The sequence below is a fragment of the Rhodnius prolixus genome, unplaced genomic scaffold (assembly GCF_049639745.1).
Source record: "Rhodnius prolixus isolate KJV_2025 unplaced genomic scaffold, Rpr scaffold_4, whole genome shotgun sequence".
Classification (NCBI taxonomy): domain Eukaryota; kingdom Metazoa; phylum Arthropoda; class Insecta; order Hemiptera; family Reduviidae; genus Rhodnius; species Rhodnius prolixus.
Window position 1 is genome coordinate 18381459 of NW_027411614.1, and position 21308 is coordinate 18402766.

The 21308-nt window shown below is 32.3% G+C and overlaps 1 protein-coding gene across 5 annotated transcripts in view; it reads right to left on the reverse strand.

Moving 5' to 3' along the window:
* The window catches only part of LOC141456070 (irregular chiasm C-roughest protein-like), a 921342-nt gene that overhangs the window by 603451 nt on the left and 296583 nt on the right, over positions 1-21308 (reverse strand). The window contains exon 1 of one of the 5 annotated variants that reach the window (XM_074131680.1): positions 9613-9750. The exons of the other annotated variants lie outside the window; for them this stretch is intronic. The gene's annotated coding sequence lies outside the window, so the exon portion shown is untranslated. Of the gene's footprint in view, positions 1-9612; positions 9751-21308 lie in introns of those variants that run through there. 5 annotated transcript variants of the gene reach the window in all.

A 21308-nucleotide genomic window follows, 5' to 3' on the forward strand; every position in this document is an offset into this window, starting at 1 on the left:
TTATTGAAAGAAAAGGAAAAATAAAGAAAAGTGTTTGTGATACGGCCGACCCCCAATATCTTAGAAATATAACATATCTTATTGATTGAAAATACAAGAGATAAATCTTACTTTATTATTTTATAGAAATTGTTTTCCGATTTTTCCCCATGATTTATTTAACAATTCAACTTTAATCAAATATTTTCTCTGCTCTACTTTTCAAAAAAATGTGTAGCAAGATGAATTTGATGAATGCTATTAATGCTCTAGTAACAATAAGAAATCTCTCCATTGTGAACTCTGAACTTGGTATTCAGGATAGCTCTCGAAGATGTTATGATTTCTGCCAACGATCCAACGATACCTTATAACCAATGCTTCTTTCTACGTAGGAATGTGAAGGATGTAAGATAGTTGAATGAATGAATTGCAAAATTCTCCAGCAATGAGAACAGGTATGTACTTCATGGAATTGAATTTACAATCGAGGTTTCGGCTGAAAGGATAATCAAGGAGAAAGCATAGAGAAAATAGACAAAAAGGAAGTTGTTTCCTCATGAGTTTATAAACTAGATTTACAATCATATTTGGGGGAAATGAATTAGTTACTAAAATTTAACAAAACTTTCCGAAGAGTAAAAACTGATTTTATAAAAATCTAATATATAAGTATTTCGAGTAGGTTGTGAGAATATTGCTAGAAATTTTATCAAATGGCGATTGTAATCAGCCATGCAATACTCTAAGTTTTAAGTTTTCAAAACGTTTGGAAGCATATTTTGGTTTTAATGTTCAATATTTGGATCCAATGAGACTAAATCCAATGCTTATCAAATGAATTCATCCAAAGGCTGGCACAAATGGCTGCAAGAAAGACACTGATGGAAAGATAAAGACGTCGAGAGACACAGAAGAATGTCTTGAGTATGGAGCCAGCAACAAACTTACATTGCACTTCTGGAAAACAGCACCATCCACAACCTCAAAATGCATCTGAGAATCTAATTTTTTTTATTGTCTCTAAGGATAATCTTCTTTTTCGCTGAAACAATATTCATTTCCTCTTCTCATTAAGGATGGTCAAAGCAACTAGGTTATCTAGTGAGAAGAGTTCACCGTCCTTCGTTCAGAATGAAACATGTGAGGTCATTGGTAAACAATCCAACTAAAACAGAAAACGGTCCAACCTAGAACGGACTCTAAAGGATCTTTACTACAATAGGACAAAGTTTGGCAATAAAGTGGCCCAATAAACAAAGAGACTTGCAACAAACTGTTAACATCTACAAATAGGCTAAACCCACCCTAAAATTAATAATTAAAACAACGCCAATAGTGAGTCGAACGTTAGAGAACTATAATGGCTATCGGTGAAATTTTAAACTTCTCGTTAGATACAATAGCTAAAACTTGGTATTATTATGTAGATAGTACTCTCAACATTATATTTACTCTTAAAATATGAAATATTTAATAGTAATGGCACGCGAATTAAAATCTTTAGTTATTAAATGGAACATAAACCAAAGATAAAAAATTCCTGAGTTAGTTCACTCAAAACTGAATTAATTTAAAAATAAACCTGTGTGAAAAACTTAGTTACAAATGAATTACATTAAACTAAAATAACAGGAACAAAATAAAACAAAAAGCAGAAGATTGAAACAATAAAAAATATAAATTATTTTAGATTTTAAACTTATTATTCAAAAAAAGGAGCACTTCATAAACGAATTAGTACTCAGTAAAAGTAGATGAACTTCTTTACAAAGATCTAAAAACAAATGATGATTACTCGTATAATTAGCGATTAGAGATGTAGTGTAGCAAAATAATTATGTGACTTGACAAAATGTTATTAAAATTGTAGCAGGCCATAGGCACTTTTGACTCTAATCGCCGTTAGTGATATAGCTCAGTACCGTAGTTCACAGGTTTTTGTTGTTATCTGTGAGTTATCCAGGGTGTTTACAGTTCCCAAAGGGTTGATTAAATTTATGTGAATTTGGACCTGGTAAACTTAAACTTAGTCCAAATCATTAGCTGATTTCTAATCATGCTTCTCTTTTATTACTTGACATGAATTCTTAGCACAATGTTTAGCGTATTTCGCCAAGTTATAAAAATAATCTCAGATGAAAGAACAAAAGTCTAACAAGAATTGCAGCATATTTTGGTAGGCAGTATTAAAACTGTCCGGTAGGACAGTTGTATAAGGGTTGATCATCAAAAACTGCAGGAAAAAGCGTAACGTTGAAAAACACCCAACTTTGACAATTTTTTTCTCTTTTTCTATAAAAGATAAAATTCCCAAATTTTCTTTAAATTATAGGGCAAATCCTCCTTTATAACTGTAATTTTTTTGCAACAACCTAGATCTGAAAGATTTTGAGAAAAAAGTTGCCGAAAATGTGCAAAAACGGCATTTTCAAAAATTGTTGTTGTTCTTGTTCTTCTTGTTGTTGTTGTTGTTGTTGTTGTTGTTGTTGTTGTTACCTTTTTTTGTAAACTGCGTAGCGCCTAAACGCGTGAACCGATTTTCATGAATGAGGTGTCATTCGATTCGGAATTTTATGTAGATGTGCCTTTTGGGGGTCTCGACTCTGTACATCGAATGGGAGAGGAGCTAGCCCCCTTTATGTAAGGCCCCCTCCAAAATTATTATTACTAATTACTCTGTAAATCTTGGCCCGATTTTGATAAAATTTGGTAGGATGATAGGGTTAGGGCTCCCCTACATAACATTAAAGCGACGATCTAATCTTACACTTGTTAAGGGGAAGTATAGCAATCGTTTCAAATTATCGACACGTGAACTGATTTTCATGAAAAAAGTGTCATTCAAATCGAAATTTTGTACAGATTTGCATTTTAAAAGTCTCGACGCTACGCCTCATAAGGAGGGGAGTTTGCCCCACCCAAGTAAAGCCCTTTCTAAAACTATTATTACCAATATTTCCATAACGCTTAGTCCGATTTTGATAAAATTTAGCACGAAGAAGTGATTAAAGGTCCTCTACGTGGCAGTGAAGTGCCATCATGCTCTTACACCTACTAAGAGGAAGTCTTGCAACTGTTAAAATTATCAATGGGTGAACCGATTTACATCAATGAATTGTCGTTCGATTCAAAATCTTTGCCTCTTTGCCTTTTTGGGAGAAGTACTGTATTCGCAGTTTGTTTTTCTTACTCCTCTTAAAAGGAAGTACTGAAATCGCAGTTTAATTTTGCTAGTTACGTACAAATACCTTCCTATTTTATTCAAAACGCTTTCTCAAAAAAATTGTTATTGAGGATGGCAACTATAATCATTCTTTATAAAGATCTCTCCAGTGGTAGTTACAGTTCCGACTTAACACCTTTTCAGGTTATAATGATAGAATTGCTTATTCCAAATTTTAAACAAATCTGTAAAGCAGATATGTAACTTTGCAAAATAGACAAAAATGAAAATCTATCCAAAAGGTACAAAAATCTCCTTAACAAAAACTTACAGTTTTAAAAGTTAAGTATAAGGGTTGATTAAACGCCAAAAGGTACACAAATCAGCTAGTACCCAACATTTCATTCATGCTTAGTTCATATAATTTAAGTAATTTTGCTGCATTAACTTTTCCTTCACATTTTTTAGAATTTATTAGATGTCACAGACCCTTATGCTGGCCAGTTCATTCATAATATTATTTTGTTATAATTATGATAAAATGTATATTATATCCGTTTTTAAATAGGTACTTTATTTTAACTCTATTCCGAATTATTCTTCGGATTTAGCTTTAATTTGCCCTTTATTCTGAGATGTCACATATATATATATGCAAAAGTAGAAAAAGACAAAGTTAGAGTCGGCTACTGTTTAAATTTGAATCACGGATTTGAAAGAATATTTCAGTGTTGAATTCGTTTTACCGAAATATTCGTGAGCACAAATAACACACAGTTAATAACAAGTAGATTATTCAACAATAATGATTCATTTCTCAATTGTAATTTAATTTAGACCCCCTAATTTTACTTATAGTAAAATACTGGAATAATTAGCTGTCCTAAAAAATATGTTTATTTTATTTATTTTATATTACATATATACAACATTGTGGGAAGAACACCTAGTTTGAGAATGTAATTGAAGAAAACCATATTATTTGCGATAAAGCCAGATTATTTATTACCTATTATTATAAACGTTTGACTACTACATAAAATAACAATTACTTTAATCGAAGAATGAACTTAAAAAGACGATCTAAAAAAATAAATAAAATAAAATAAATAAATAAAATAAATAAATAAAATAAACAAAATCATTGATGTATGTTGAAGTAAGCATTTTTTCAAAAAGTTTTTGAATTTTTTAACCTGTAATTAATAGATTGATTATTATAGATTAATAGATATTAAAGTCAATCTACAGTGCTACTTGAACAAATATTTTGTAGATAAATATGGCCAGCATAAGGGTCTGTGACATCTAATAAATTCTAAAAAATGTGAAGGAAAAGTTAATGCAGCAAAATTACTTAAATTATATGAACTAAGCATGAATGAAATGTTGGGTACTAGCTGATTTGTGTACCTTTTGGCGTTTAATCAACCCTTATACTTAACTTTTAAAACTGTAAGTTTTTGTTAAGGAGATACACACATAACCTTCCAAAGGAGCTGTTCGTTTTCAAAGAACCACTACGGTATTAAGACGAGAATTCTTTGATACTAATCACCTTTTAGAATATCTACAACTTATTATTTGCGGCAATATTAGCGTAATTTATATTATTAGTAAGTAGAAAACAAGTCAATAATGATATGAATACTTATTAAGTCTAGAGAAATCTAAAGCATTAAGGATTGATTGACAATAGACCTTAGACTAGCAGATATTAGGGAACAATAATTGTTTGAATAGCAATTGAAGTTAATTAAGCTGGCTTTAATTTCGGGAAGGCCTTAATCATATTGAGTTTTAAGCCTATTTTAGTATTAAACCTATTTTCCTTCATTGTGGATAATCGTTTTTAATCTAATAATAATACAGACGTTTAAAGATGTCAAAAGATTGGATCAAGAAAATGATTGGAAAACAAGTGTAGAGCAAATGAATTCTGGGATATCAAGCATTGAAATCAAAGAAATTTAGATTTACCTTCAGAAAGAATTAATGATTAAAACGTTTTATCAACCCAAACGTTCTTAAATGAGGTTCTGAAGCGAGATACCCACTACTTTTGTTAAGGAATAGAATTTTAATAAATTTATGAACGAGGAATATCTTAATAATGTAAATAATGCACTAAATGAAATGTATCTACTTCTTTCGTATAACGTGCTTGCTCCAATTTTGCTTAATATCTATAAATAATATAGAGGATGTGGTGCATTCGGTAATGCCCTGCCGGTATTTTAGATTACTAGATCTAATGAAGGTTTCTCAATTGGCAGCAAGCTCTCATAGAATAGCCGTTTGGATGTTAACCGTAAACTGATTAAAAGTTCTGTAACTCTTCAGAAAATCTCTGGACGGGGCAGTGCATATCATGATGAAGCTGCGATTTCCAGATATCCACAAGTTCGGCAGATAATGTTGATTAACAACGCAAAATCTCTTACCAGTGTTCTTTGTGACAGGCAGTATAGTTTGCACTCATACCATTGGAATCAACTTTGAAATTATTGCTCTAATGTACCCCAGCATTCTAAAAATAATTCCAAAAATGCTCCTGAAAGAGACCAGTTTTCACTTTATGCCGTTAGCGATAGACCAGATGCGTACAATCTAAAAAAAAAGGCGTTCCAGCTGCCCCTGAGAGAGGCAGAGCCGTTTAGAGAAGCGAAAGTAGCTCCCAAGCGGAGATAACGGTAAGATACATCAAAATGAGAGATTTTTAAAATATATTTACAATAAATAAAGGTCAGAGTTTTATGAACAAAAAGATCGCATTATAAGTAGATAGAGTGCGCAGATAAAGTGATTCTTTTTGCCAATTACATTTCCTCCTTGGCTAATTATTCATTTCTTAATGTTAATTTGAACATCTTTCCTACAAAGTTACGGTAAATAAAAAACAAATGTACACAGTATAATGTATGACGTTAACTCATACAATGTAAATAAATTATGTATCTCACACCAACAGAGACACCTTTATGATGTTAACTTCATCAGATACATTTATAGAATGTAGATATATAGTTCTAGCCAGCCATCAGAAGGACCTCCCTTCTCTGCAGTTATACTCGGGATGAATTTTAAAATGAAACAGAACGTTCCCCTATCTACGTATGTATATCCTATCAAAAACATGGTAACATTTATACCTCCTACTACGTGAGATTAGTACGCCAACTAGATTAGACTCCATAATATAACATATAGCACGGTTAACGGCCTATGAAACAAATTGAAAAACAGAGATAAAAATATTAATAAATCCACCACCACAGTGGGACGTGCTTCTTTTACTGCTTTCGTTAGCCTCTTTTTTACATAGCCACTATACAAACACAAATACACATACACATTTAGGAAAATTAAACATAAAAACTCTCTTAGGGCCTCTAATTGTTGAATATAAATCATTTCCGCTTTCTCGCCCTTTTGGTGATAAAAAAACAAAAAAAAAATTATAATTCTATTTTATTCTCAGGTTTATTATTCTCGAATTAATTCAACTCTTTCATTCCAAACTATAAAATAAACATTTGGCTCGAAGATCTTTTTTTAAAAGTAATTATTCTAAACTATTTGATGTGTTCAACTCAGAAACAGAAATAACTTGACCATCTATTGAGATTGTTCAAGATTTCAGCGCATGACTTATCAAGAACTTGCTTATTTACAAAGAAATATTGACTTTAATGAAGTAAATATCGCAAGCTGACTATGTTGAAAAGATATACAAATATTGATTGCAAATTTTACATTATTAAATGCAAAAATTTGAAATTATTATATAGATAAATATAAGGACTTGATGTTTTCTTAGATTAAATGTACAATTTACATAAATTCACTAAAATTTAAATGAATTAGTAAAGTAAAGAAACCGCCTAATTTTTCAGGTGAGGTTTAACGTCCAACTACCAAATATTTAAATTAAATAAGTACTTTAATTAAAAGAATTTTAAGAATATTATTAGAAATAAGGTCGGTAACAATTTAAGCATCATTTATAAAACTAAATGACGTTACCAGTATAATTACAATATTTACACGTAAAACCTAATTTTTTAAATTATAAAAGAACGTAACATAAAAACCAATAATTTAAGTATTTCTTTGTAAAAAAATAAAATAATTTGCAAAATGTAACAAGAAACCCGAGCCCCCAAAAAGGAAGAAAGAACTCCTTCACAGAATGCAGAAGTAATCTAAAGAAAGAATGTTGGAAAATATTTGCAATTTAAAAATAAATTGCAAATATACGAATACAACAGAACACATTTCAACCAGTAATGTAAAGTAATCGCCTATTTTTTCAGGCGGGGCTTAACGTCCAACTACCAATTAGGTGTCGTGGACGGAGGCGACTAGCAAACATACTTGACTGTAAATTTCTTTTATTAACCATTAAATAAAATCCAAGGCCTAAAGACCGGGAATCGAACCCAGTACCACAATATATATAAGCTTCGCAGGTCTCGCCTCTAACCGCTCGGCTACCGTGGCGCCTTATTTCAACCAGTAAAATTACATCATTTTTTTTTTTAAAGAACACTTTCCCAAAATTCCTGCCTGTCTTATATGAAATTTAACCCAAAACATTAGTCCCAAGTCATGAAATCATTTTTTAACTTCGGCATTTACAACATGAACGCAACTACATTATTATTTGCGGTCAATCAGCGAGTGATCTTAGCCTATTTTTTTATATGCTCAAATCAAATTAAAGATAAAGATTGAATTGTGGTGGCTACAGATATATAAAAGGAGGAATAATAGTAGTAGATGGTGATGAACAAATTAGAATAGTGAATCACTTTAAGTATCTGGGATCAATTTATTATAGATGACAGTGGCATCTGTGTTTAATGGCGAACTGTCGAGATTCGGATAAGCACATCATGATTCTAGTATTAAAATCTTTGGAGCACAACGTAAACCATGACGAAGCAGTACAGACAGAGAAATTGCTAGCAGCCGAAACGGATTTTTGGCAATAATCCAAAAATTCCAAAATAAGGAAGAATATGTTGACAATAAAGGAAACCTCCCTCCTTGTAACAAATGAGAAGCAGAGGCAGCAGTATTTTGACTAGTAAAATGACGGAGAACAGAAGAGTGTCGAAAGAGATCCTGTAGTGCCAGTAGAAGGTAAAAGGGTGCAGAAAAAGAGGAATATTAAGCAAATAACAGTTTGATGAGGTCAGCGGAGAAAGGATAGACATGGACACAAGAAGGAGATTTGCTCAATAAAAAGGAGTGGCACAAAGCTAGTGCTTGGTACGCGTCAGAAACTCCATTCAAGTTACTAAATGGTTAGGGTGTCCATATTTTAGTGAAAGAAAAAGAACCAAAACTTAATTGCTTCCAAAGTGGCACCAATTCGGAACTAAGTCACAGTGATTGCTATTGCATGTTCGCATATCGAAAAGTCGAAAGGAATCTCTACTAAACAGTCGTATGAGAGAATCTTCGGTCGGTTTTACCTTCTACTGTTGTCCAACGTTGAAGATGTGACCATCTCTCAACTATGAAAGATGAGCTTCAGACTGGAGAGGTGACATTCAAATCGAATAATCATAGTGCTCACTGCTATATTAGATGTCCGACTGAGGTTAAATGATTGACAAGCAGATAAACTATGTTCCATATTGCAGTTAGTGGACTGGCATTGGCAATAACTCACGTGTTAATCATTTTATTATTATATCCATCACCATCAGGAATAGGGGCTCCTCTGCATGGTAACAACTACACCTACCACTTCCATAAGACTAGTGCTAACTATTGATTCACACCCAATCACTGTGCATGTTTTCAAAGCTTAGGGTTCCAGAAAAACATACTGCGGCCAAACTAAGCTTAACTAAATATAAACTATCTCGATTTTATATGCAAATTATTGTCTTAACTAAACAGCCTTAACCTCAACATAAATGTCACACACTAATATGAAAAAGACAAAACTCTTAACTTCCTGGATATCACACTCAATAAAAGAGACAACTTAAAATTCGGAATATTCAGGAAGCCCAAGTCCACTGACACTATTATACACAACAGTTCCAACCTTTCTATTCAACATAAACTAGTCGCTCTCAGATACCTGACAGATTGAAAAACTAAACTATAAGTGAAAACTCAACATCATTCGCACAATAGCCACAAATAACAATTATACCACCAACATTATTAATAAATTACTGAGTATAAACAAACGTTCCCCAAACCAAGGACAAACAATAACCTACCCAATATATTCGCCAATTTTATTTACATCGGAAACGAGACCTACAAACTATGTAATCTTCCCTAATGTGTAACCTAACCTAACCTTCACTGAACGTAATCAAGAGTAGCATTGATGTTAATTTGTAAGTAACAATTAAATGATAACATGCTATTTTCACGCGGTAATAATAAATACATAATTGAAATCTAAAATTAAATAATTGATAAGAAAGACTTACTGTGTGATAAGAATATAAAGGTTCATCAGCAAATCAGTAGATCACCATTCCAATAGCACTTGACACTTTGCACTAGTTAGAAATAATTCACAACACTATTCGCACTAAAACTGAAAATATCGCACTAAGTATAACTTAAACCCAATTTATAAAACCGAACTTCACATTAACACGCATTAATATTCACTCAACAGAATCGGGTTAATAAAGAAATATCAACTAACGTTTTAAAGATGGCTGCATGTAACAAGGCCTGACTGATCAGCTAATAAATTATGGTTATCTAAGCTGAGGAACCAAGTTGACTTTTAAATAATCGATGAAATTAAATCCCTAATTTAAATTATGAATGAAAATAAATAAATTAATAGTAATAATAATAATAATAATAATAATAATTGTCCCTCTTCTTAAATGACCTTAATTTACCAGCTGATCAGTCTGGCTCGCCTGTTACATGCAGCCGCCATTTTTAACTCGTTAGTGATATTGTTGACACAACTGGGTTAAAATTTTTGCAGTTTTGTGTTGAAGTGTTAAAGTCCAGAGTTACGTCGAGCTAGTTGATCTTTTTGATTCTAAGAGATTTCTCGGTTGTTTGTTTTAACGATCTTAGATCTTAATTTAAGACGTGTTTACGTTTGCGATAGTTTTAAATTCAATTTTCTCTTTTCTTTGATAAATTTTGTCATAAGATTAGTTGATATCTGTCAGTCGGTGATGGTTTTGTTAATGACTGTGTTGGTCGTCTTGTGTTAATGACATTGTGTCGCAAGAACATCGTTGTACTTGGTTTAGGTCGGTTCACAGAGTATAAATTGATGAGTCAATATTGAAGAATAATTGATTATTGCTTACTGAGTCAGACTCGCGAGAATTCTCGTCGAATACTGCAATATTATTGAATCTTAACGAGTCTTAAAATCGTACGATTTATGTAATTAAGAAGAGCATTAGTCTACTAAACGTTTTAAAGCATTCCAGCGTGTCAAAATTGTCAAATAGATCAGCTAAATCAAGACATATAGCTGCTGTATACTTTCTGTTTTCATGCTTTACGCACGACTCGTTCAGTTTTACTCGTTTAACTTGATTATTGATAAATGCTTTTGACTTGGACCCAATTTGGTGAGATGGTATTTTGTGTGAGTCAGTCAAATTATAGTAGCTCTAACCACTTCCTGCTGCAAAACTTTATCAAAATCAGGCTATCGGTCTACAATATCGAGTTATTGGTATTAAATAGTTTTAAAGGAAGCCTTTACTTGCAAGGTACAAATTCCCCACTCAATGATGCACAGAGTCGAGACCTCTAAAATGTAAATCTACATAAAGCTTGAAATTAAATGACAATTCATTCTTAAAACTCGGTTCACGCGTCGATAAATTGCAACGATCGAACGATTGCAGTCTTACGAAAGTGTCATAATATTTCTCAACCGATTTCTCAGTTTGATAATTCTCATTAAAGTGAAAAAATAATCTTTTTTACAAATAATATTAGCAAAAGGTCATGAAAAAACTAAACTACTGTACCAATCGTACTTCGCAAAATTTAAAGGCAAACTTGCCTTTAAATCTTACTAAAGATTAAGTAATGGTAGTAAAATATGCAGAACAGTTTCCAGAATACTAATGCCAAAACTACATGAAAAGAGAATTGTTCTAAAAGCTGGTTGTTATATCTGAGAGTCTGCACGATTATGTGGGAGGATATATCCAAGTAAAGTTTGCCAATGAAAAGAGATACTAGGTGTGCTTTATCAACTTGCCAGTTTCAATTTTGAAGATGGTGTATAACATTTCGCCCAGGTGGAATAGCGCGGGCAGAATAGATACGTGACCCAGATCTACGTATACACGTATTTCTATCGTCAGCTACTGCTTTTTAAAGTTTACTTTGTAAACTCACCATCAAAGACTAAAAGTTTGCAAACGGATATTACGTTTCTTTGTTTTCTCCTTTTTTGAAACCATTTTGAGAGATGAATGTTATTTTTATATAGAATGTTATTGGGCCCTTCTCTAATTAAAATACTCGACTTTTACATTAGTTACGTTCATATTTTTGTGAAAGATAATTAAGTAGCCCGGAGGTTACTAATTTTATTAAAGTACACTCCTTAGACTCTGCTTCTGCTGTATCACTTAGGTGTAAAACATGCCTCTAATTCTGCTCTGTCGAGTGAAGCTAAAGAAAGGAAGATCTTTTGATTCGGTTTGAAAGTATTGAAATTATATTTTCTGATCGCACTAATTTAGTGTGGAAGTTAAATGAGGTGAATTCCAGCCTTAAAGAAGAGTATCTACGTTGTGTTTCGCAGACTGCACTCTTTGCAGGGCTTTTGACCAGAACAAAATACCCGAAAATCTGCAATTGGCAATGCAAAATAACAGAGTAATCTTTATCGAATTCGTTAAGTTATTAGACTAAGAAAAAAAAATTGAAATGCGAATAATAATCCTAAAGGGAAGCTAATCTGAGAAGAAAGAAAAAAAAAAATCAGAAAAGTGAGATACATACTGAACTAGCACACATACTGGTAATGGTATTTGATTCCTCGAGTTCTATGGAAAAGATACACAAGATGGACGGATGACTTCAGTTAAAGAATACTCAAAGTTTTAAATTACAGCTACAGTTTATGAAATAAAGACTCGATCAAACAGTTTTGAATCAAATTGAATACAATTAGTTTGCATAAATTATCCCCCACTCTTTTTGTACAGAACATAAACTACATTATCCCTTCGTGTCCCAAATTTACGAAAACAAATTATTGTTCCATTCTTAGAATTAAGAAAGACACAGAAATGAAATCAAATTACGCTGGAAGAACAAAGTCAAGGTGTGTCATTATGCTCATTATTCTAGTAAACGTTTAATTACGCTGCGTGAAAGTTAAAATGAAACAAGTTCAGAAAGGTATAAATAAAGTTAATACCATGAATATATAAACCTTAATGTAGGAAAATATAACTAGGTTTTAGTTAGATTTAGTGTGTTAGACCTGTTTATCGGAGAAGATTTTTCTAATTATCTTTTAAACCAAATTGGAAGTTAAAAAAATTAATTATTTAAACAGCGGTCGAGTGACTTTTTCACCATTATTAATTTAGAAATTCAATAAATTGTAAATTAATTAAAAAAGTGCGAGTGATTATTTCCGAATTCAAAGTTTTATCGGCTGTTCTATAACCCAAAGAAATAACTCCAAGCTTAAGCTTACTTTAACGTCGTATTTTTTTAAAATTATTTTTCTCATTAACTTGAAATATGCTTAACATTTAATTCAATACAAATTTTATTATTTGTGCTTAGTGTATATGTACAGGCAGATGACCTAAAATACTTCTCGATGCCGTATTGTATATATACAGGGTGAACCAGTAAGTATTGTCCATAGGCCTACTGTGTGTAGTACATCTAAAGTGGAGTTCAATGACGTATTGGCCAACTTCATATTTTCCACTGTTCTTGAGTGACGTCACTTTCAATTTTTTTTCTAAAATCATTACTTTTTTCCAATAAAAGTGTTATTACTCAGAAAGTTTTAGTCCGAATCCGATTCTGATGACACGATTAGAAAGGCAGATAAATTTTCTAAAAATTGATACCATTTCGAAGCATAAGTTATTCTCCAAACAGCCTCAATCTTCCACCGGACGCTGGAAAAATAAAAGTAATCGAAATTTTCATGAAAACTCATTAGGCCCTTATATGTGATCATTATCCAACCTAGGTGCTGGCACTTTTTATAAAAGTTTCCTTGTTTAATAGGCTTTCAAACGGTATATCATTTTCCAGGATTCCTTTTATCTTCGTATGAGAAATTACGTTTGTTTTGCAAGAAAACGTGTTCACGAGCACTCAACAGTGTTAGTTTGTCAAGTTGTTTAATTCATTGAAAACTCCTTTAAATGGACCGGTAGTCAATTTTAAAGTAGGCTGTCTTAAAATAAGGAAGTCAAAGGTTACAAATTGCACTTAAAAAAAAAAATCATCTAAACTCTCTGAAATATTTGAGAAAATGTTAGGAAATAAGTTAAACAAGTACCTACTATTTTTATAAAAAATAATGCCATTTTTTAATATTAACATATTAAAATAATGTTAACATAATGTTTTAGTATAACCATCAAAAATGCTAAATCGTAAGGTTTAATACATGTACATGGTGTAGATACATTCTATTTATGGGTAGAAATAACATTTAAACTTAGAAATTAAGGTTTACGAGATTTCGATTACAAAAATTTAAATCGCTCATAAAAAAAAGTAAGAGTGAAGAGTTTGAAGTTTGCAGATTGAAGGTTTATTCTCTTATTTTAATCTAATTGCAACTGCAGCAGATATGCAGCCTAGTTGCTTTTATTATTTATCAAATCAAAGTAACTGGTTCAACATTCTATTCGACAGGATGAAGGATCTTATCAGGACCGATACGTTCGCCCATTTAACTTTTTACGCTTCAAAGAATACGGGAATATCCATTAAGTTTAATTACCCATATTGTTTGGTGTTGATATATAAAGGATAGTCCTACGTGTTCTATATGTTCCGTCTTACATGCTATTCCTACAAAAAAGATATTTCATTCCCAGACTAATTTGGTGAGATTGGCTAGATTAAAAGTTTTAACTTAGTAAAAATAAGAGAATTCTCTTTAACCGTAAAATTTTTAAATAATAGGCCAATCAAACATTAATTAGGAGCTTATCTCTGCATTGATAAGTGACTTTACCATAATTATTAACAGATAAATTAATATTTTTCATAATTTTTTGTCGACATTTTTAGAAGTATAATATTTGGTTTAAAATTAAACAAAAAACGTTAATGCAAAGAATGTTGCAACGGTATTAACAATTTATGCATTTTAATTTTTATTCAACTATACAGCTAAATTACTAGCGGACTTCTGTGCCTAAGATGATTTGCAGGAATCGGTTCATAGTAAATAAGAAAAATAAGCGAAAAATCCACAGGTTAAAATAAAACTTAAAAATATTTTTAAAAATAAGACAGACTATTCTGAAGGATGTTGTTTTTTAAAGAAGTTGGAAATGATCTAGGACGTAGGCCTATAAAGAGCACCTAAAACTTACTACTTACTGGTTAAGAGTTCTAGCAGTGACTTTAACTTGGTTTACTACTTGATAATTAATGCCTGTCTCAAGTAACTTCGAGTAAAATACTTTTTATACCTCAGAATATAGCGCTAAAAAGATGCTATTACCAGATCTTATATACTTCGTAAACAGCTGATATTTCTTTAAAAATAAGCCATTACAATAAGGAACTTAGAATAAAATAAAATTTTGTAATTATTTTTAATTGCATTATGATATTTAGAGAAGTAAGAAAATTCTGTACATCGGTACTCTGGTTTTTGCACAATAATGCAGTTATTGCAGTGCACTGTTCTCTCTCATGCGAACTCGAGTTCAAGACCAGCTGCCTTCCCTTATATTTTCTCCTTCTACCAACTTCTAACCATATGTCCTAATAGTGTGAAGCGAATAAGATACTTATGGTTGTAGATTGTACACTTATTGTGCACTTAGATTGTACAAACCTTGAGGCAGAAATAACAGGGTACTAAGTGAATGGGCGGAACTGCATTATTGCACTACCGCCAACACTGTTGATGATTTAAAAACCCCTTGGATTTTTTCTCATTTAATTCCATTTCTATCATTTTCAAACGAAAAACTTTCTTTGAAGGAAAAATTTTCGTAATCTCTGCTTTATGGGAATTTCCGAAAATAGTTTAGTTTGAACAAAACCACTTCTTGTATTTCTACCAAAAGAATTTAAAATTTCATTAATATTTCTATCCTAATTTTAAATTTCACCAAGAATTTCTCTATAAAGAGGCATCTCTCAACAAGTTCTTATGATCTACATTTTATGACGTAGCAGAGATAAATCCTATATTCAAAGGTATTAAATAAAATACCCTTGCTACAACCTACCCAGTTGAAATAACTACGCTGCACAACCGCATAAAAGTTAAAAGGTGGTTTATTAAAAGGAGAGCATCTTGGTTATGGCCGATTGAATTATTGAGCGACTAGTTGGCTCCAATAAGTTGCGCAATCCGGACACAAGCGGAGAAGAGCAGTTGCCCGTTTATAATAGGCCGTGTGTGGACAAGCTTATATTAGTTTGGTGTGGGCGGTCCTTTGGGAGCGGATAAAGAGATTGGAGAAATCATTTTTGCTTCCATCAATAGAAATCTTTACTTCTATCGGGGAAAAAAATCTCAGAATATAGCGCTAAAAAGATGGTATTGTCAGATCTTGTACCCATTCTTACCTAACATCGAAAAACAGCCGATATTTCTTTGAAAATAAGCCATTACAATAAGGAATTTACTATAAAATACAATTTTGTAATCATTTATTCCTCTTATTAGTAATGCAAGTAGTGTGTTTATTTAAAATTTTAATTTTTCTGTTTAGACCTCAAAATTTTCGTATTTAAAAGTGACTTTTACAAAATGGCCTCTGCTTGATTGAACTCGAAATAAATCAAAAACAGGAACCTGCAACTTAGTATGATAGATTAAACCCCTTCAGTGGTTTCGAACTTAGCCATCAGAATTCCTGGACCGTATGAGGATTTTCCAATTTTCTGAGATTTTCTCGAAGATGCCTAGAACAGTATTCTTTAAACATTTCCCGTTCATCTGGTCTAGAACTATTATTTAAAATATTTTGCCATAGAAATTCCATTAAGGTTTCTTCTGAGTGAGACGGTAAGAGGGTTTTGCTCTAAAGTATCAGTTTAGTACAATGTACGTGTTCGGTCGTGGCCGAGGACCCTCGGCCAGTTCGGCTAACTTCCGACTCCCGCGGCTCAGTCTCGCGCCCGCGCGCGTACTAATGTACGCATCCGCCTTAATTTCCTGCTATCACTATCGCCAATTACTAAGTCTTATTTTTTATTCAATAATTTTCAGTACATTAAAATTTTAGTTTCCGTTTCTTATGCCAAATGCGTCACTACCTATCGCTTCTATTTCCTTTATTTGTTTTTTCTATTCTAAGCCCTTTGCCCCACTACTTCCTTTGAACCATGTGGTCACCTTTCCAGTCTGTGCAGTTCCCTGCTAGTCCTTGTTTAAGACGCTTTTCTGCTCACGCTTTTAGCAACTTAACGCCTCTCAATCCGCTACGCATCACTTCCGCTGACGCCTAGTAGTTTTCTGTGGGGCACTGCTTCACACGCTTCTGCTGCCTGCTTCTGGTGTTCTTCTCAACGCATATAGCCCGCATATTCCACCGCAACCATCGCATTTATTGCACTATTCCTCCTTTACTCCTCCGCTTACCTCATTTCCCCTTCCGATACGTTTCTCAGAGCTCAACACACGCACACACTTACATAAACATATATACGCTTCCGCACCACAGCTTCCTTTCCACTCATCGCTTCTCAGGCATCTAGTCAACATACCTCAAAGGGTAAGTACCTTCCCCTTTTTCTTCTATTTCCTTTTTATTTTTTTTATATTCTTCTTTGTTTACTCTTATTTCGTCCAACGCCCAATTGGGCACCTCAGCATTTCGGTGTTGGCGTTTCGCGCGCCTACAGTACGGTTCAGTGTCATATTTTTTAGAAGAGGACTGAAATGATTAAGAGGCTAAAATTCAGTGTTTCAAGGGAATCCTGAGGACAAAAGTACTACTGTATTGAATGGACTTACAAAATTTTTGGAAAATTTCTAAAAATTGGTTCCGAGATTGTCTCTAAACTTCTTTTTGTAGATTACCTACATATGGATCCATAAATTTTAAATTAATACTTTTTGGTAAAAGTTGTCAACTAGCCATCATGAATTTTTTATCATCTTTCTTATATCATAGAGTACATTATAACCAACTTTTTTTGTCTCACATTATTCAAAGCTCCTGATGAAGGCCATCATTGATATCCGGATCATAGAGATACAATAAAGAAAATGGTTTCCAAAAATGTACTATCACAGACCATTATTAGTAAAATCTAATTGCAACAAAATAAAATTTAGCTTTTCGCTTGTACTTTAAATAGTTTTATAGCTTTGTCTGACATTGGCATTTAACTTTGTTACCTCACCAATTCAGGTTAAACCTTATATTCTGCAAAGATTTCAGTCGAAAGGATTCGAGGAGGGACGAGATAAATTAATATATTTTATAATTTGAGAACGAGAATTGCAGTAAGTAAAAATCGTTGATATCCGATTAGTATTAACCTGATATCAAAAACTTTTACACCATGAATTTTTTTTGAGTGATGTTTTAAGCAAAAAATTTTGAACGGTATTCTATAAAAAGAACAGCTTTAAGAACGAGTTTGCGTGGGAACTGATACACTACTAATCAACGTTGGATGTTTGTTAGTTGTTATGACAACAGTTTAATTACAGTGGTCCTTTGCTTAAAATATACTGAGGATATCACAAAAAGTTTTACACAATTCTAAAAGTTTATTATTAAATGAATTAAAATAAATACCGATTATTTAATTTATTATTAAAGTTGTTTTTATATTTTTAAAATAAAATCCAAGATATTAAAAATAAAATTCTCTAAGAGACTGTTCTTATAAAGAGCTCGCTAACGGAAAGTGATTAGTTGATGGAGCTGTAAGATTTGTTTATATTTAGAGCCGGTTTAAGCAAGTTCAACGGCCAGTTTCTGGAGCGTCCCACCAAGGAGAATCAGAGTCGCAACCTCTCCTTCGTTCTGCAGCAGTTCACTTTTTAAAGTAGAAGGCTCACTTACCTTTTAGTCTAAGAAGATTTCCTTCTGCAGATAGGGTTTTTTTTTAGCTACTGTTATGTTTCCTTCATCAAATTTATTGCATGCCGAGGGCCATTTTTATTTATTTTTTTAACGAAGGAAACCATAGTAAAGCTCCAAAGTTTGGTCTATCTCTTCGATTAATCAGGTACAATATTAATTGAAATTCAACGAAGTATTCTACGATTTTTACTGTTTTTTTTTTAAATTAATTTCTCTTACTATACTAAGAAAGAAGTAATGCAATCATATAGACATTCGATTTTAAGTTCTCATAACCGTTAAGTGATCCCCTGAGTAGGACCAAGTTGGTTTGCAAAAAAAAAAAAAAAAAAAAAATGTTCTGTGTGTCAGTCTGCGTCCTAAACTCTAACCTCTAACCTTGATGTAAAAAACGGGAAATTTCAGAAAGTTTAAAACTGATATTTCGCTAGGAAAAGTACAATTAACTCCAGACAACTCTGAATAAATTCATCCGATCTGCGATTGACCCTGCACGTCTCATTAGAATACCCTAAACGAAATGCCGAATCAACTTTACGAAATCCCAGGTCATTATTTCATTCCTTCTCTCCACTCTAGATTGTCATCCTAAACTGCCACCAAGAATCTTCCAATTCTTTCCAACTTCCCAATATTAACCGTCCACATAGCCTTCGAGAGTTGAGAAAATGAAGAAAAATATAGCGAACTAAAAAGTAGAAATCATCTAATTAATGAATTAACTAGGTTGTAAACCAGGAATTAACCAAAGAAGGATAATGACAGACACTTCTCGAAGGCTATGCAAATATAGCGAGATAATTTATGATTAAGGCACTACTTCTTGTTGTTTAAAAAACAGTATTATTAAAACTGTTCAGTAGTAAGGGTTGATCGTCAAAAAATGTTCGAAGAAGCGTAACATTGAAAAACTCCCAACTTTGACAATTTTTTCCTCTCTTTCTATACAAGATACAATTTCCAAATTTTCTTTAAAATATAGAGAAAACAATACAATGGGATGAAAACACTTTTAGCCAATTCAGTACTAATTTTTTATTTGTATTAATGCCAAGCTTTTTCGACCTAGGGACTAGGACATCTTCAAGGCTTATACTTATTAACGATTGTAATACGTTTAACTTTATGCAAGTTTGACTTAACGGTTGGTGTGTCTCCTCTTCTGACTGTTGAGGTACTCGACTGATGATCCGAGTAGTCCCTAGGTCAAAGCTTTGCATTAATAGTGTTAAAAAGATAAGACTGAAATTGGCAATAATCTTTCTTCCCTAAGATTTAATAAATCTCTCAACAAAAATTTAAAAAAAATGAACAGTACTCTACAATTACAGCCAAATTAAAACTATAGCTAAATTAATTAATGAAAAAAAAAGAATATTTAAAGAATATAAAAGATATTTATTTATAATATGAAAAGAAACCCTAGAAAAATTCTTAAGAGTAGGGCAACCCATCGACAAGAAATAGGGAAGGAAAAAGTCTTTCAATTCCAACCTGTTACTTCAGAATGCATGACTGTCGAGACTGCATTTGTATTCCCCCAGGTATTATCTACTGAATAATTGCACAACAATACGTACACATCATCTCATTTTAATATGTTATTGTTCATTTAATTTACTGCAACGATTTTAAAATTAAAAATTGGTATATGAATAAGTACAAGAGTTTAATTGAATAAATATGTATTCAATTATTACGATAAAATTTAATAAATATCTATCGAAGTACAGAAACTTGAATAATACAAAAAAAAAACGTATTTATGTTTAATATGGTACCAACCTACATCTCTAGCTACGTTTAGATTTACAGCTGAATGAAGAAGTTACATACCTGAAACAAAAGCAAATAACTTAATTAGTAAAACAGTCGTCGAGAAGCAAAGAATTAATAATAAAATGGACCCATGTTCTCCAACCACTTCCCTTAAGGTTCAAAGATTCAAATTTTCAATTTTGGAAATAAATTCTTTCAAAATTCGTTGTTTTGTAAAATAACAATTTACAGAAAAGCCAATTCAGATAAATGCTTATCCAAAATATGTCCCAGAACTGCACTAAAAACCATATTTCTATTTTTTTGTTTTGTTTTTAATACAATAGAAGTTATGCACATTATTTGAATGTAAATGTGTCTTGAAGTTCAAGGAATGTCGTGGAACTCATTTATGGGAAATTTGAAAATAGAGAGAAACACATTCAATAAAATTGTACTACCTGGCAAGTAATTAAATCAGTTCATTCATTTAAAGGCTACACAGTAAAAGTGGAAGTATCACAGATAACTAGACTGAGATATATGGCAAATAAATTGTAATCCACGACCCCTTACTAAGTATAACAGCAGATTTAATCAACCTGACTTGACTCTTTGAATCTAGATTTAAAGTAGCGATTTCAGACGCTGAGTTTTTCTCACGCTGGAGTACGTCCGAACAGAAATAAGATCCACATGGCTCCAGGATGGAGTCGGAGCGAACGACTACATGGAGTATAAATTTTACCCTCCTTCATAATATACAGCACCAATCACCAATCACTAATAACTTTTTAGGAAAGCGGAATTTCGAAAAAACCCACGAAGTAAACTATATGTTTTTTTTGGTTTAGTTTTCAAATTGTCCACCCCCGATGCTGTATCTTCATTTTTGGCGGAGTTACAGCCAAAAACCCGATTGGGGTTCCATAAGGACCACTGGTTTTGACAATGATTATCAAAACTACATAAAAAAACTGTGAAAAATGACGTTAACCCCGTTTCAATACCCCAAATATTAGTAAAGATTTTTAAGATCAAAGTTACAATTTCGATATTAATTTTCCACCACAAATACACGTTTTGGGAGGTACTCTGACTGCAAAAAATGTTATTTGTGACGCAATAGACAAAAATAA